The sequence below is a fragment of the Schistocerca americana genome, chromosome 3 (genome assembly GCF_021461395.2).
Source record: "Schistocerca americana isolate TAMUIC-IGC-003095 chromosome 3, iqSchAmer2.1, whole genome shotgun sequence".
NCBI classification, from domain to species: domain Eukaryota; kingdom Metazoa; phylum Arthropoda; class Insecta; order Orthoptera; family Acrididae; genus Schistocerca; species Schistocerca americana.
Genome location: NC_060121.1, coordinates 345617163 through 345631826, shown reverse-complemented (window position 1 = coordinate 345631826; position 14664 = coordinate 345617163). Strand labels below are relative to the sequence as shown.

General features: G+C 46.5%; 1 protein-coding gene across 3 annotated transcripts in view; it reads right to left on the bottom strand.

Annotated features, from left to right (window-relative positions):
• Positions 1-14664, bottom strand: part of LOC124607116 (tyrosine-protein phosphatase non-receptor type 4) — a 181454-nt gene that overhangs the window by 138320 nt on the left and 28470 nt on the right. Inside the window, exon 1 of one of the 3 annotated variants that reach the window (XM_047139318.1) lies at positions 240-288. The exons of the other annotated variants lie outside the window; for them this stretch is intronic. The gene's annotated coding sequence lies outside the window, so the exon portion shown is untranslated. Of the gene's footprint in view, positions 1-239; positions 289-14664 lie in introns of those variants that run through there. 3 annotated transcript variants of the gene reach the window in all.

Genomic DNA, 14664 nt, shown 5'->3' with positions numbered 1-14664 from the left:
AAAGTTCTCAGGATGGACTCTGAGGTCTAGAGAACCTTAGCTCACAGGCAGTGTGTGGAAAATAATTTGTTTTCTTTTCATTGAAAATCACTATTTAATGGTATGTAAATATATTTCTAAAAATTTACACACGCAATTTCAAACGTATTATTCCAGAGGGGGAGAAAGAACACTGCAAGTGATACGTAATAATGTATCTTATTCTTGAAGGTCAGTCTTTTTAATTAGGTGGCACTTACACTCATTATAACTCTGAAGCAGCTGCACCAATTCCCAAAAACCTGAAACAAAAATGCAAAATTGAGACAGTCTAAGTGTGAGATGAGAGCGGGTTGGGAGCAGTCACAATCATTCACCAAATATTAGATCTAGAAACTGCTGCTATCAGTGGAAGAACGTACAATAATGAAAATGTGTAGGACCTATAGTTAAAACAAAATCATTCTGCACGATATGGACTAGTTGAAAGCTCACAGAGCTCAACATAGTGAGATATGGGATTAGTCTGCTACAGTATACCAATACCAGGCACTAAAGACTAGGATAAGTAACAGTGTTTATTCAAAGCAAGGAGGAGATATTACAGTAATGAAATACAGACATTGAAATTATCTCTGAACTATATTTAATGTTTCCAACATTTTTGCAAAGGTGATCACATAAAGACTGACCTTTTATATGACACGAAACAGCCTGCACTTCGAGAAAGTACACCTGAATCTTCAAAGAAGAATACTTTTAATCACAGATTAACTGAAATCTTCAATACTGTTTCGGCAATTTGCAACCAAACTGTCTCCTTCCCAGCTACCCTGGAGGATGAGCTATGCTGCAGCTAAGTATATTACTAATAGGATTTTGTATTCTCCAGTGAACTGCAGACCTGGCAGGATGGCTTGCACGCCTCAGTGATACATATTGTCATATACTGTAGGTGCAACCCCAACAGAGAGAGATTTGTTCAGATGACAAACAAATGTGTGGTTCTGTAAAAGGGGCAGAACCCCTTTCAGTAGATGGAGGAGAAACATCTTGGATTTTTTTTTTCCAGCACAAAAACAACTATGGTTATATGTGCCCATGTCAGAACCGTAGAACACAAAGGAAGAAAGGAGTTAAAAATGACAATGTTAAGCCCCGCTGAAGGAAGTGAAGACAGCTAAAAACAGGGACTTGGATAAAATTCCATAAAATACGACAGAAACAGAGGTCCTGAACTAACGATTAAATGTGCTTTTCCATATTGATACAACAGATAAAAAGTAAAACACGGTCGATAGCCTGCGCGTCGTTCGCTATAACGGTTGAGAATTCAGACGGCAAACATAAATGAACATGTTAAGTGGTGAAAAATGGGCAGTCCACCACAAAATGGCAAACCGTCAAAGATTGTGGGCAATGAGCACAAAGTGATGGGGGAGCACCACTTAACATACGACAATAGCTAAAGAGACAGTGCCCAATATTCAACCTACCTAAAATGATCTCCTGGCAAGAAAGATGAGAGAAGGTTGTCCAAGCCATTGAGAGAGGTTTAATTCCGCAGAGCTTGTTTCCATGAATGAAGGACCAGAGGTAATGCCAAAGTGACACCATGACACCACCTGCTGACAAACAGCCCCACAATCATCATCAAAGGGAATGGAAGGACTACTGGGACAAAGTACGAGGACTGCAGCCTTGGCGGCAGTGTCAGCAGCCTCGTTTCCTGTCAGACTGCTGTGACCAGGAATCCACATAAACATTACAGTGGCTCCATCATGTGCGAGCAAGTGGCAGCTTTCCTAAACCCGTTGCATTAAGGGATAGACAGTGTGCAATACACAGAGGCTTTGAAGGGCACAGAGAGAGTCTGAGCAGATGACGCAATTGAAAAGCCTGTGTCGCCGGATGTACTGCGTGGCCTGATACAGGGCAAAGAGCTCTGCTGTAAATACTGAGCAGTGTTCTGGAAGCCGATAGCGAAAAACGTCGAAGCCAATGGTGAAGGCACACCCAACACCACAGTCACTCCGAGAGCCATTAGTGTACACAAAGGTACTATTGAGAATTCCATGCAAATGTCGTGAAACAACAAAACTTGCAATAGAGTGAGGCTGGAGTAGTGTCCTTAGGAAGCAAAAGAAGGCCAAGGTGAAAATGTTCGCAAAAGTGGCAGATAGAGTGAAATTAAGCTGCCGAAGCAAGAGCCGAAAACTGACTCCAGGAGGTAACAGAGAAGATGGACGCGCCCCACACTGGCGATCAAAGGAGTCATCAAAGAAGGAGGTATATGATGGGTGGCTAGGCAGCTGAGGAGAAAGTCACAGCCATATGACAGCAGCAGTTCGGAAGCATCTGCATACAGACTCTCAACCACGTGAGTGTAAAAGGCAGCAGTGGCCACCCGGATGCCACGATGGTGGATAGTATTGAGATGAGGTAACAGGGTCGGACGTAGAGATGCATAAACAGAACAGCCATAGTCTAGTTTTGAACTGATAACGGACTGGTACAAATAGAGGAGGGTGATCTGATCCACTCCCCACAAAGTACCACTGAGGACACACAGGACTTGAGGGAATGCATACAGCAGGCAGCCAGGTAAGTCTTGTGGGAGGACCAAGAAAGTTTCGTATCGAGCATGACTCTGGGAAATACATAGTTTCAATGAACGAAAGAGCAACAGGTCCTAGATGTAAAGACAGTTGAAGAAACAAATTGCACTGACAGAAATTTATACAAACTGTTTGTTCACTGGAAAAGCAAAACCCATTGTTGATGCTCAATGAGTAAAGATGATCGAGACATTTCTGATGAAGATGCCGTTCAAGGAGACAATCTGTGGAGAACTGCAATAGATCACAAAATGGTCAACAAAAAGGGAGCTGGCAATGCATGGCAGGAGACAGGCAATCATAGGGTTAGTGGTAATAGCAAAGAGGACGACACTCAGGACAGAACCCTGAAGCACACTGTTTTCCTGGATAAAGGTTTCCAACAAGGTGGAACCCAAATATACTTTGAAAACTCTGTCTTTCAAAAATTTCTGAAAGAAATGTATCATGCGGCCATGGAAGACCCACATGTAGGAAGCACTGAATACCAGTCCTCCAGCATGTATCCTAGGCTTTCTCCAAATCAAAAGGGCTACAGTCTGAAATTTTGCAGAAAATCATTCATGACATGGGTTGAAAAAGTGATGAGATGGTCAACTGCAGAGCGGTGCACTCTAAATCCACACTGTGCAGCGGTTAATAAATTAGAAGATTCGAGTCACCATACAAGCTGGGCATCAATCATATGTTCCATCATCTTGCAAACACAGCTGGTGAGAGAAATGGGGTGATAACTAGAAGGAAGGTGTTTGTGCTTATCGGGCTTGGGTATGGGTATGACAGTGGCTTCACGTCAGAACCTGGGAAACGTGCCCTCTGCCCAGATGCAACTGTACATATGAAGGAGACAGTTCTTTCCCCCAAGGGAAAGGTTCTGCAACATCTGAAAGTGAACATCATCCATTCCTGGGGTGGAGACGTCGGAAGTTGGCCCACACAACGGAAGATGAATGGAACTGTTAAAAGAACTAGTAAAGGTAATCTGGCTAGCTTTTTTGCTACCCTGAAAAACATGGCAACACTGCATGTAACTGTTTATAACGAACACAGTTTGCCATCGTAGAATGACGATAAAAAATGCGGAGATCACATCTCCACACGTGAATTGTGTAGCGGCACGCCTCAGTCCACCAAGAGTCGAGTACACAGCAAAGTAAAGAGTAAGTGTCACCAGGGAGGAGTAAAGCTTCCAGTGAGCCTTAGGAAGCTGCCATTTGGGTGTGCACATAGGTGGGGTAGGAGTCAGCAAATGGATAGCACAAGGGAAATGGTCACTTGAGTAGGTGTCACAGAGAACGGACCACTCAAGCTGGACAGTGCACAAGGAGAGGTCCAACTGGGAACAGGTGCGCATGGAGTCTGAAAGGAATGTGGGTGCTCCCATGTTAAGGCAGATGAGGTTATGTTAATTGAGAATGTCAGCCAAGAGGGCACGTCTCAGACAGGTTCTGGGAGAACCCCAAAGGGGCTGGTGCATATCAAAGTCGCTGAGCAGCAAAAAAGGGGTGAGGCAGTTGCCCAATAAGATGGAGGGAGTGCTGCCCTGGTGACACCAAATGATGGAAGGATGTAAACGGTACAAAGGGAATAGGTCAAGTGAGGAAAGAAAATGCGGACTGGAACAGCTAGAAGCCGGGTAGTCAGGGAGATGGGTTGACTATGAACATCATCCTTGATGGGTTGCATGACTCTCCCATGAGATGGGATGCTGTCCTCAGGGGCAGGAGGGGGAAGGGGGGAGGGAGGTGAAGGTCAAAGTGGTCGCGAGGATGCAATTTTGTTTCCTGGAGGCAGAGAACAAGCAGACACTGCATTCCAAGAGCAGCCATAAGTCTACATCTACATCTACATTTATACTCTGCAAGCCACCCAAAGGTGTGTGGCGGAGGGCACTTTACGTGCCACTGTCATTAACTCCCTTTCCTGTTCCAGTCGCGTATGGTTCGCAGGAAGAACGACTGCCGGAAAGCCTCCGTACACGCTCGAATCTCTCTAATTTTACATTCGTAATCCCCTCGGCAGGTATAAGTAGGGGGAAGCAATATATTCGATACCTCATCCAGAAACGCACCCTCTCGAAACCTGGACAGCAAGCTACACCGCGATGCAGAGTGCCTCTCTTGCAGAGTCTGCCACTTGAGTTTGCTAAACATCTCTGTAACGCTAACACACTTACCAAATAACCCTGTGACGAAACGCGTCGCTCTTCTTTGGATCTTCTCTATCTCCTCTGTCAACCTGACCTGGTACTGATCCCTCTGTCAACCTGACCTGGTACTGATCCCACACTGATGAGCAATACTGAAGTACAGGTCGAACGAGTTTTTCATAAGCCACCTCCTTTGTTGCTGGACTACATTTTCTAAGGACTCTCCCAAAGAATCTCAGCCTGGCATCCCCCTTACCAACAATTAATTTTATATGATCATTCCACTTCACATCGTTCCGTATGCATACTCCCAGATATTTTACAGAAGTAACTGCTACCAGTGTTTGTTCCGCTACCATATAATCATACAATAAAGGATCCTTCTTTCTATGTATTTGCAATACATTACATTTGTCTATGTTAGGGGTCAGTTGCCACTCCCTGCACCAAGTGCCTATCCACTGCAGATCTTCCTGCATTTCGCTGCAATTTTCTAATGTTTCAACTTCTCTGTATACTACAGCATCATCCACGAAAAGCCACATGGAACTTCCGACACTATCTCTGTTGGATCGAGGGGTTGTGAATGCTCGATTGGAGAAGAGTCATGAAGAGGAAAGGGAAATAATAGAGGGGTGTCACCTCAGCAGCTCCTGAGGGCCAGGCTTCGAAGACACACTGCTACAGGGCACAGAGGCTGGAGGATCCTGCTCCATAATATCTACAGAAGCGTCAGCATGCTCCTTCTGTCTATCTGTGGAGTCCAGGGCAGAAAAACAGTTGGCAGTGTGCACCAGCAACATGGAGGTCGCCCAGGTGAGGGTATCATGTGGCGACATGGTCGAAGAGGATCTTTGAGTCAGCAAAGGAGAAGACCATTTGCCTTTGAGTTCTTGGAGACTTCCTGGTTGGCAGAGGAAGACTAACATGTTTGTCGGCTGGAGGGACATAAGAAGTCTTCGAAAGAGTATTCCTTCTGTCCTTTCCGACCTGCCAGTTGTGTAGCAGGTGACTTTGCTCCATGAGGCGAAAGTCTGTGGCTTCTTGTGCTGGTGCAAGTTGTCACCAGTACACTAGTCAGCATAGATGTAGTACTAAGATCTATAGTAGGCGTTGGATACAGTGCGCCTATCACAACAGAGGCCAGAGACACATCGACAAGCAACACACTGCCAACGCCCTCTAAACAGCATGTATTTAGGCCGCCACCTCTGATCGGAGGGCCTCAATGGCTCACTCATCAAGTTTGGCGTCTGTCAGTACATTTCAGAGCGGGCGCAGTTCACACTGCAAGTTACAACAGTACACAGCAACAAGATTAGTGTTTCTAGCAGGGCTTGCAGTGAGACTAAAGTTTTTAATAACAAGATTATTGATACTGCCTGCGAGAGGACTATTACTAATGAGCTTGTACCATAACACATGGGCTCCATTCAAGTTAAGTAAACATTCAATATAAATAAAGAACTGTGTTAATCCATGTGCATTTGTGTTGAAGAAAGAGGATACCAGCCACCTGTAACATCCTTTCCCTTGCTTCCTTGCAGTACAAGACTCTACAGTGGCGAAGATGATGGGATTCAAACCCATGCATGCATAGCACCTCATTGCTTACAATGGACAGGAAATTCCAGTGCTTGGACTGTGTAGTTTGCCTGCCACTTACAAATCTCGCACTAGGACAGTGAATTTTACTGTGTTGAAATCATGAGACAGTGAGAACATATTTGGTTTAGATACCTTTGATTTCTTTGGACTTAGTACCCAAGACAATGTAGTTTCGGTGACTGCTTTTAATCCAAAAGCCAGTGTAGCTAGCTTTCTTAGAGAACTACCTGAGCTATTTTCAGACAGAATGGGAAAAGCTAATAACTTTGTAGCACATGTTACATTGAAAGACAATGCACAACCTAAGTTTTTCCGGGCCCGCCCTGTTCCAATTGCTTTAACCCTCCGGCGTGCACGCTGCAGCATACACACCGCAAATTTTAGTTTTCTGAGTGTCCACTGGTTGGCGCTAGTTGTCGGTTTCCATGGTATATAGTATGCAATTTTCATCATAGATGGAGTGTGTGTAAGCTCATTTGAAACCAGACCTGGCCATTGTTCTGTTGTAACAGCACTGTTAACTTCAGTTACACCTCTGCGGTGCAATTGCCACAACGTGCCTAGTCATGTAAGTATTTGTTCAACATTATATGCTTATGATTTGTTACACACATTTTCATCATTTATGCTTGTTTAAAATGTTAACTTACTGTTTTATGGGTATACTATATTTATTTCCTGGCAAAGTGATATTTTAAGGAATCCTGAAGAGATCCTACAAATTCTAGCAGAAATTTCGAAAGATGAGTTGATGTGAGATGAATCTAAAGAAAATTTTGATGGGGAAGAGAAAATTCTTGTTGCTGACAACCACAGTAATAAATCAGAACAGTCTCAGGAAGAAGATGACAGTCAGGATTTTTCTTTTTTTTTTTGTTTAGGGCACTCAACTACTAAGGTCATTAGCACCCAGTCACAAACGTTAGTGCACTAATAGCGTAGAAAAACGCAAGGGGGCAACACCAGAAAGTACTTACAAAGACGCAGAGAAACAAAATAAAAGAGTTAGATCTTTTTGGACAAGTCCATCAATGTAATAAAACTAAGGACATGAGCAGCTGCTCGTGCGTCATCAGCTAAAAGTTCCTGTAAGATAGACGGCAGACACAGGACAACATGAGAGTGAACAAAACGGGAAGGGCGTGAGGAGGTCGTCCAAGCCGTCGAGATCGGTTTGATAGCCCTAAGCTTATTTTCATGGAGAGCCTCATGCCACAATGACGAAACGCGCCAACAAAGAACCCCACTAACATCAGTTGATGGGACACAAAAGGAAGTTGTCCGAGGCAGGACGACAGCAGCCTTGCCGCAGCATCAGCAGCTTTGTTCCCAGGCACACCAACGTGGCCAGGAATCCACAAAAAAAAAAAAAAAAAAAAAAAAAAAAGGGGACACAAGCACCGGTATCAACTAGTGACTGAAAGGACCATTGAATTCGTTGCATGAGAGGGTGGTCCAAATATGGGTTCCAGAGACTCTGAATGGCACTCAAAGAATCAGAGCAGATAGCATAAGGAGAATGACGATGGCGGCGGATATACTGAACAGCCTGATAGATAGCAAAAAACTCAGCTGTAAAGTTTGAACACTGGTCAAGGAGCCAGTATTGAAAGGTGTCATCCCCAACGACAAAGGCACATCCAACGCCAGCAGTAGTCTTGGAGCCATCTGTGTTAATAAAGATATTGCCAGCCTCGAACAAAGTTCAACAAACCTCGGTATATTGAATCCGCGGTCCTCTCCTTTGGGAGCGAGCTGAGTTCAAGGTGAATGCGAACCTGAGCCTGGAGCCAAGGTGGCGTCGGGCTCTCACCCACTCGAAAAGTTGTAGGGAGGGTAAATTCAAGTTTCTGAAGCAGGCGACAAAAACGAACTCCAGGAGGTAACAGGGCAGAGACATACGGGCTGTATTGGCGGTCGAGAGAGTCGTCAAAGAAGGAGAAATATGACGGTTGGTTGGGCATTGACATCAGTCGGCAGGCGTACCGATAAAGCAACATATTGCACCGGTAGTTTAGCGGTAATTCGGCAACTTCGGCATACAGACTCAACAGGGCTGGTGTAGAATGCTCCAGTCACCAGACGTAACCCCCGATGGTGGATAGAGTTTAGACGGCGTAAGATGAACGGCCGGGCAGAATAGTTGACAAAGCTCTTTAATTGGACAATGGACCAATATAAGCAAAGCAGGACCACTCGGTCTGCTCCCCATGATGTACAGCTGAGAACACGGAGGACATTTAGGGAACGGGTACAACGAGCAGCCAAGTAAGACACATGTGGAGACCAGCAAAGTTTCCTGTCAAATGTAAGACCTAAAATTTTTGTTGTCTCTGTGAATGGGAGAGCAACGGGACCAAGATGTAAGGATGGTGGAAGAAACTGTTTGCAATGCCAGAAGTTGACACAGACCGTTTTCTCACCAAAAAAAAAAAAAAAGTGAAACCATTAGTGACACTCCAGGAATATAGACAGTCTAGACAACGCTAAAGACAGTGCTCCAGGAGACATGTTCTCTGAGCACTGCAGTAGATCGTAAAGTCGTCCACGAAAAGGGAGCCTGAAACGTCAGCTGGAAGGCAATCCATTATTGGATTGATAGCTATGGCAGAAAGGGCCACGCTCAAAACGGAACCCTGGGGCACCCCATTCTCCTGACGAAAGGCATCTGACAAAACAGAACCCACACGTACCCTGAACATTCGATCCATTAAAAATGCATTAATAAAAAGAGGGAGGCGACCACGAAGGCCCCAAATGTGCATGGTGCGGAGAATGCCCACCCTCCAACAGGTGTCGTAAGCCTTCTCCAAATCAAAAACACAGACACTGTCTGGCACTTACGCAAGAAGTTGTTCATAATGAAGGTCGACAAGGTAACTAGGTGGTCAACAGCAGAGCGGTGCCTACGAAAGCTACATTGGATATTGGTGGCGTCGAGATTCAAGGAGCCAAACCAATCGAGAATTTACCATGTGCTCAATCACCTTGCAGACGCAGCTGGTAAGGGAGATGGGGCGATAACTGGAAGGAAGGTGTTTGTCCTTTCCTGGTTTGGGTATGGGAACAACAATTGCTTCACGCCAGCGTGTAGGAACATGTACTTCAGTCCAGATGCGATTATAGGCGCAAAGAAGAAAGCCTTGACCTGCAGGAGAAAGGTTCGTCAGCATCTGAATATGGATACTATTGGGCCCCGGAGAAGAGGATCGGAACCAGGCGAGTGCACTTTCGAGTTCCCACGTGGTGAAGGTGACATTGTAACTTTCACGACTGAAAGACTGGAAAGAAGGTGGCTGTGCCTCCTCTGCTTGTTTTTGGGGGAGGAAGGCAGGGTGGTAATGAGCAGAGCTCGAAATCTCCGCGAAAAGCGGCCAAAGGCATTTGAGACATCCTCAGGATCCACAAGGACTTCATTCGCTACACCTCAGGCAAGAAATCGGGGAGTGGACCTTGGTGCAAGATAGCCGGCGCAGGCCACCCCAGACAACCGAAGGAGTAAAACTGTTGAATGAGCTGGTGAAAGCCACCCAGCAAGCCTTTTTGCTTTCTTTGATAACACGAAGACATAGAGCACGGAGTCGTTTGTAACTGATACAGTTCGCCATCATAGGGTGGTGTTGGAAGGTGCGTAAAGCACGTCGCCGAGCACGAGTAGTGTTGCTGCATACTGTAGTCCATCAGCGGACTGGGACTCGATGTGGAGAAGAGGAAGTACGAGGGATGGAATATTCAGTAGCAGTGAGAATAACATCCATGAGGTATGCGACCTGACTATCGCAGCTGGAGAAGTTTTGATCATGGAAGGTCGTCAGGGAGAAGAAAAGCCCCAGTCGGCTTTAGAGATGTTCCAGGTAGTGGAACGTGGAGAAGGGGTGTAATGCCGGAGATGGATTACGCAGGGGAAATGGTCGCTCGATCATGTCAGACGGAGCATACCACTCGAACCAACGTGCAAGTTGGATAGTGGATATTGAGAGGTCCAAGTGGGAATAGGTATGCGTTGCGTCCGAAAGGAAGGTAGGTGCACCGGTATTTAAGCAGACTAGATTGAGGTGGTTGAAAAGGTCTGCCAAGAGGGAGCCTCTCGGGCAGGATGCTGGAGAGCCCCAAAGGGGATGGTGGGCATTTAAAGTCTCCAATCAACAAAAATGGTATAGGAAGCTGAGCAATCAGTTGTATCATGTCTGCCCTAGTACAGGCAGATGATGGAGTGTAAACAGTACAAATGGAAAATGTGAAAGTGGGGAGAGTAATTCAGATGGCAACTGCCTGCAGATCTGTGTGCAATGTGATTGGATCATAGTAGACATCATCCCAAACCAGCAACATGATCCCTCCATGAGCTGGAATACCTGCCACAGGGGGTAGGTCAAAAAGCAGGGAGGTATAGTGTGCCAGGCCAATACGATCGCATGGGCATAACTTCGTTTCTTGGAGACCTACGACAAGTGGACACTGCATTCAAAGGAGCAATTTTAGTTCCTCTCGGTTGGACCGAATGCCGCGAATATTCCACTGAAGAAGTGCCATTATGAAAACGAAAAGAAAAAGAAGAAACAAGAAAGGGTCACCTCAGTGGCCGCTGAGGGCCTGGCTCTGAGGGAGCACTGCTGCTGCAATCGATAGGTGGTGAGTCATGGTCCATCAACTCAACAGTTGCTTTTTTTTTGTTATGGTTTTAGGGCGCAAAACTGCTACGGCCATTAGCGCCCGGTCTGTGACTTAGGAAAAGGTAAAAAAACGAAACTGGAAACCAGCAGCAATGGGAACGAAACTCAAAAAATTGGAGAAAATAAAAACAGAAGGAAAGCTTAAAAAACCACTATAGAAGGGGGTTGGTTGTCCCCAAAAGGAGTGTCAAATGACTGACGCCATCTCACTGGCACTAATAAACTCGAGAACGCGATCGGCTGAGCGCGTGTCATCTGCTAAAACGGAAGATATATCAGGCGACAGCTGTAGACGGGCGCGTAATGGAGTAAAATAGGGGCACCAAGTAAAAGGTGTCTTACCGTCCACAGCTGAGAGCAGTGGTGACAGAGTGGGGGAGGATCGCCAGTTAAAACATGTTGATGGCTAAAAGGACAGTGCCCTATCCGGAGTCTAGTTAAAATTACCTCCTCCCGACGACGCGTTAGGGAGGAAGAGGTCCACACACACAGGGAAGAGCTTTCACGTCCTGCAATTTATTATTGGGAAGTGTCGACCAATGTGCGTGCCATAAAAGAGCAACACGACGACATAAAACACTCCATAGATCGGCGAAGGGAATCGTGCGAACAGCTGGCCGAAGAAGATAGACTGCAGCCTTGGCCGCTATATCGGCCGCCTCATTTCCACAGATACCAATGTGTCCTGGGATCCAGAGGAACGCCACAGAGACGCCCCCCCCCCCCCCCCCCAAGTGGAGCAAGTGGAGGCAATCCTGAATCCGGTGGACCAGAGGGTGGACAGGGTAGAAAGCTTGGAGACTGAGGAGAGAGCTGAGAGAATCTGAACAGATAACGTACTGTATCCGCTGATGGCGACGTATGTATTGGACAGCCTGGAGAACAGCGTAAAGCTCCGCAGTATAAACCGAACACTGGTCGGGAAGCCGAAATCGATTTGGGGTGTCGCCAACAATATAGGCACTCCCTACACCAAACGATGTTTTTGAGCCATCAGTGTAAATAAATGTGGCTTCCTTCATTTGTGCACGTAGAGCAACGAACGCCCGACAATAAACAAGTGAAGGGATACCATCCTTGGGAAACTGACAAAGGTCACGGAGCAGGCAGGTCTGGGGATGGAGCCAAGGCAGTGCTCTACCCCAAGTTGTCAAGAGAGTTTTAGGAAAGTGGAAGGAAAGAGAATGGAGCAGTTGACAGAAGCGGCCTCCTGACGGTAGTAGGGAGGAAGGGCGGCCTGCATACCCTAAATCCAAGGAGGCGTCAAAAAAAATGCCATGAGCCAGACTAGCAGACATGGAAGACAGATGGCTAGCATAACGACTCTGTAGGACAGCTCGCCGATTGGACAGTGGAGGTTCAGCAGTCTCAACATAAAGGCTTTCCACAGGGCTGGTGTAAAAAGCTCCAGACACTAAACGTAATCCATGGTGGTGGATAGAGTCGAGACGCCGAAGAATAGACGGCCGAGCAGAGGAGTAAACTATGCTTCCATAGTCCAATTTCGAGCACACTAAGGCGCGATAGAGGTGGAGAAGGACCACTCTGTCCACTCCCCAGGAGGTACCATTAAGGACACGGAGGGTGTTGAGGGATCGCAGACAGCGAGCCGAAAGATAGGAAACGTGGGAGGACCAGGACAGTTTTCTGTCAAACTTAAGACCCAAGAATTTAGCCACGTCCGAAAACGGAATGTCGACAGGTCCTAGGTGTAAGGAAGGTGGAAGAAACTCCGTACGACGCCAAAAATTAACACAAACGGTCTTACTGGGAGAAAAGAGGAAGCCTGTTTCGATGCTCCAAGAGTGGAGGTGATCGAGACATCCTTGAAGACGTCGTTCAAGAAGGCTGGTCCGTTGAGAGCTATAGAAGATCGCAAAATTGTCCACAAGGAGGGAGCCCGAGACATCAGGAAGGAGACAATCCATAATTGGATTTATGGCAATGGCAAACAGTACAACACTTCGCACGGAGCCCTGGGGTAGCCCGTTTTATTGGGAGAAAGTACGGGAGAGAGTAGTGTTCACCCGCACTCTAAATCTGCGCTCTCCTACAAATTTGCGAAGAAAAAGGGGCAGCCGACCTCGAAAGCCCCAAGAGAACAGTGTGCGGAGGACGCCTGTCTTCCATCAGGTATTGTATGCTCTCTCTAGATCAAAAAATTTTGCTACTGTTTGGTGTTTCCGGAGAAAATTTTTCATGATATAAGTGGAGAGAGCAACAAGATGGTCAACTGAAGAACGATGCTTTCGGAAACCGCATTGGGCAGGTGTTAAAAGACTGCGGGATTCCAGCCACCACGCTAAACAGTAATTCACCATACGCTCCAAAACCTTACATACACTACTCGTGAGAGAAATGAGGCGATAGCTAGAGGGGAGATGTTTGTCCTTTTCAGGTTTCGGAACAGGAACGACGATAGCTTCCCGCCATCGTCTGGGAAAAGTAATGTCGGTCCAAATTCGATTATAAAGGTGAAGGAGGTAACGCAGACTATGGTATGATAAATGCAGCAACTTTTGGATGTTTATACCATCCGGTCCTGGGGCGGAGGAGCGAGAAGAAGAGAGTGCATGTTGGAGTTCCCGCATGGAGAAAACAGTATTATAGCTTTCGCGATTTTGAGAGGTGAAAGCAAGAGGTTGCACTTCCGCTGCACGTTTCTTTGGGAGGAAGGCTGATGGGTAATTTGAAGAGCTCGACATCTCATCTCAGCAAAGTGTTGACCCAATTAGTTAGAAATTGCGACGGGGTCCACTAATATATCATGCGCGACAGTGAGCCCAGAGACCGGGGAGAAACTAGGCGCGTCAGATAACCATCGAATCTGACTCCAAACTTCCGAGGAGGGAGTGAAGTTGTTAATTGAGCTAGTAAAGAAGTCCCAGCTTGCCTTCTTGCTATCACGGATGACACGACGGCATCACGCATGGAACTGCTTATAGCGGATACAGTTGGCCAAAGTAGGATGGTGTCTGAAAACGCGAAGAGCACGTTGCCGCTCACGTATTGAGTTACGGCATGCTTCGTTCCACCAAGGAACCGGGGGGCTCCGGGGCAATTCGGAGGTGCAAGGTATTGAATGTTCCGCAGCTGTATGAATAACGTCTGTAATATGAGTAACCTCATCGTCGACGGTAGGAAAGTGACAGTCATCGAATGTTGCAAGAGACGAAAAAAGTGTCCAATCAGCTTGGGCAAACTTCCAGTGTTGCGGGCGCATATATGGAAGTTGTGGCTGCAATCGAAGGACACATGGAAAGCGGTAACTCGAGTGTGTATCAGCAAGGGCGAACCAATTGGAAGCGCCGAGCTAGCGGAACAGTACCAACCGAAAGGTCCAAATGAGAGAAATTTGTCGTGGAGGCAGACAAAAATGTAGGGTCCCCAGTGTTGGGGCAAACAAGATCCGCTTGATGGAAGACGTCTATCAATAGTGAGCCACATGGACAACGAGCAAATAGGGGGGGTGGAAGCTGACCAAGAAGATGAAGGAGATCAGCTCGTGCCATTGGTGTGGATGATGGATTGTATACAATACAAAGAGAGAAGGTAAATCCAGAAAGGGGAAGATGGACAGCGACAGCTTGGAAGGAAGTGTTTAAGGGGATTGGGTGATAATGGAGAGTATCATGGA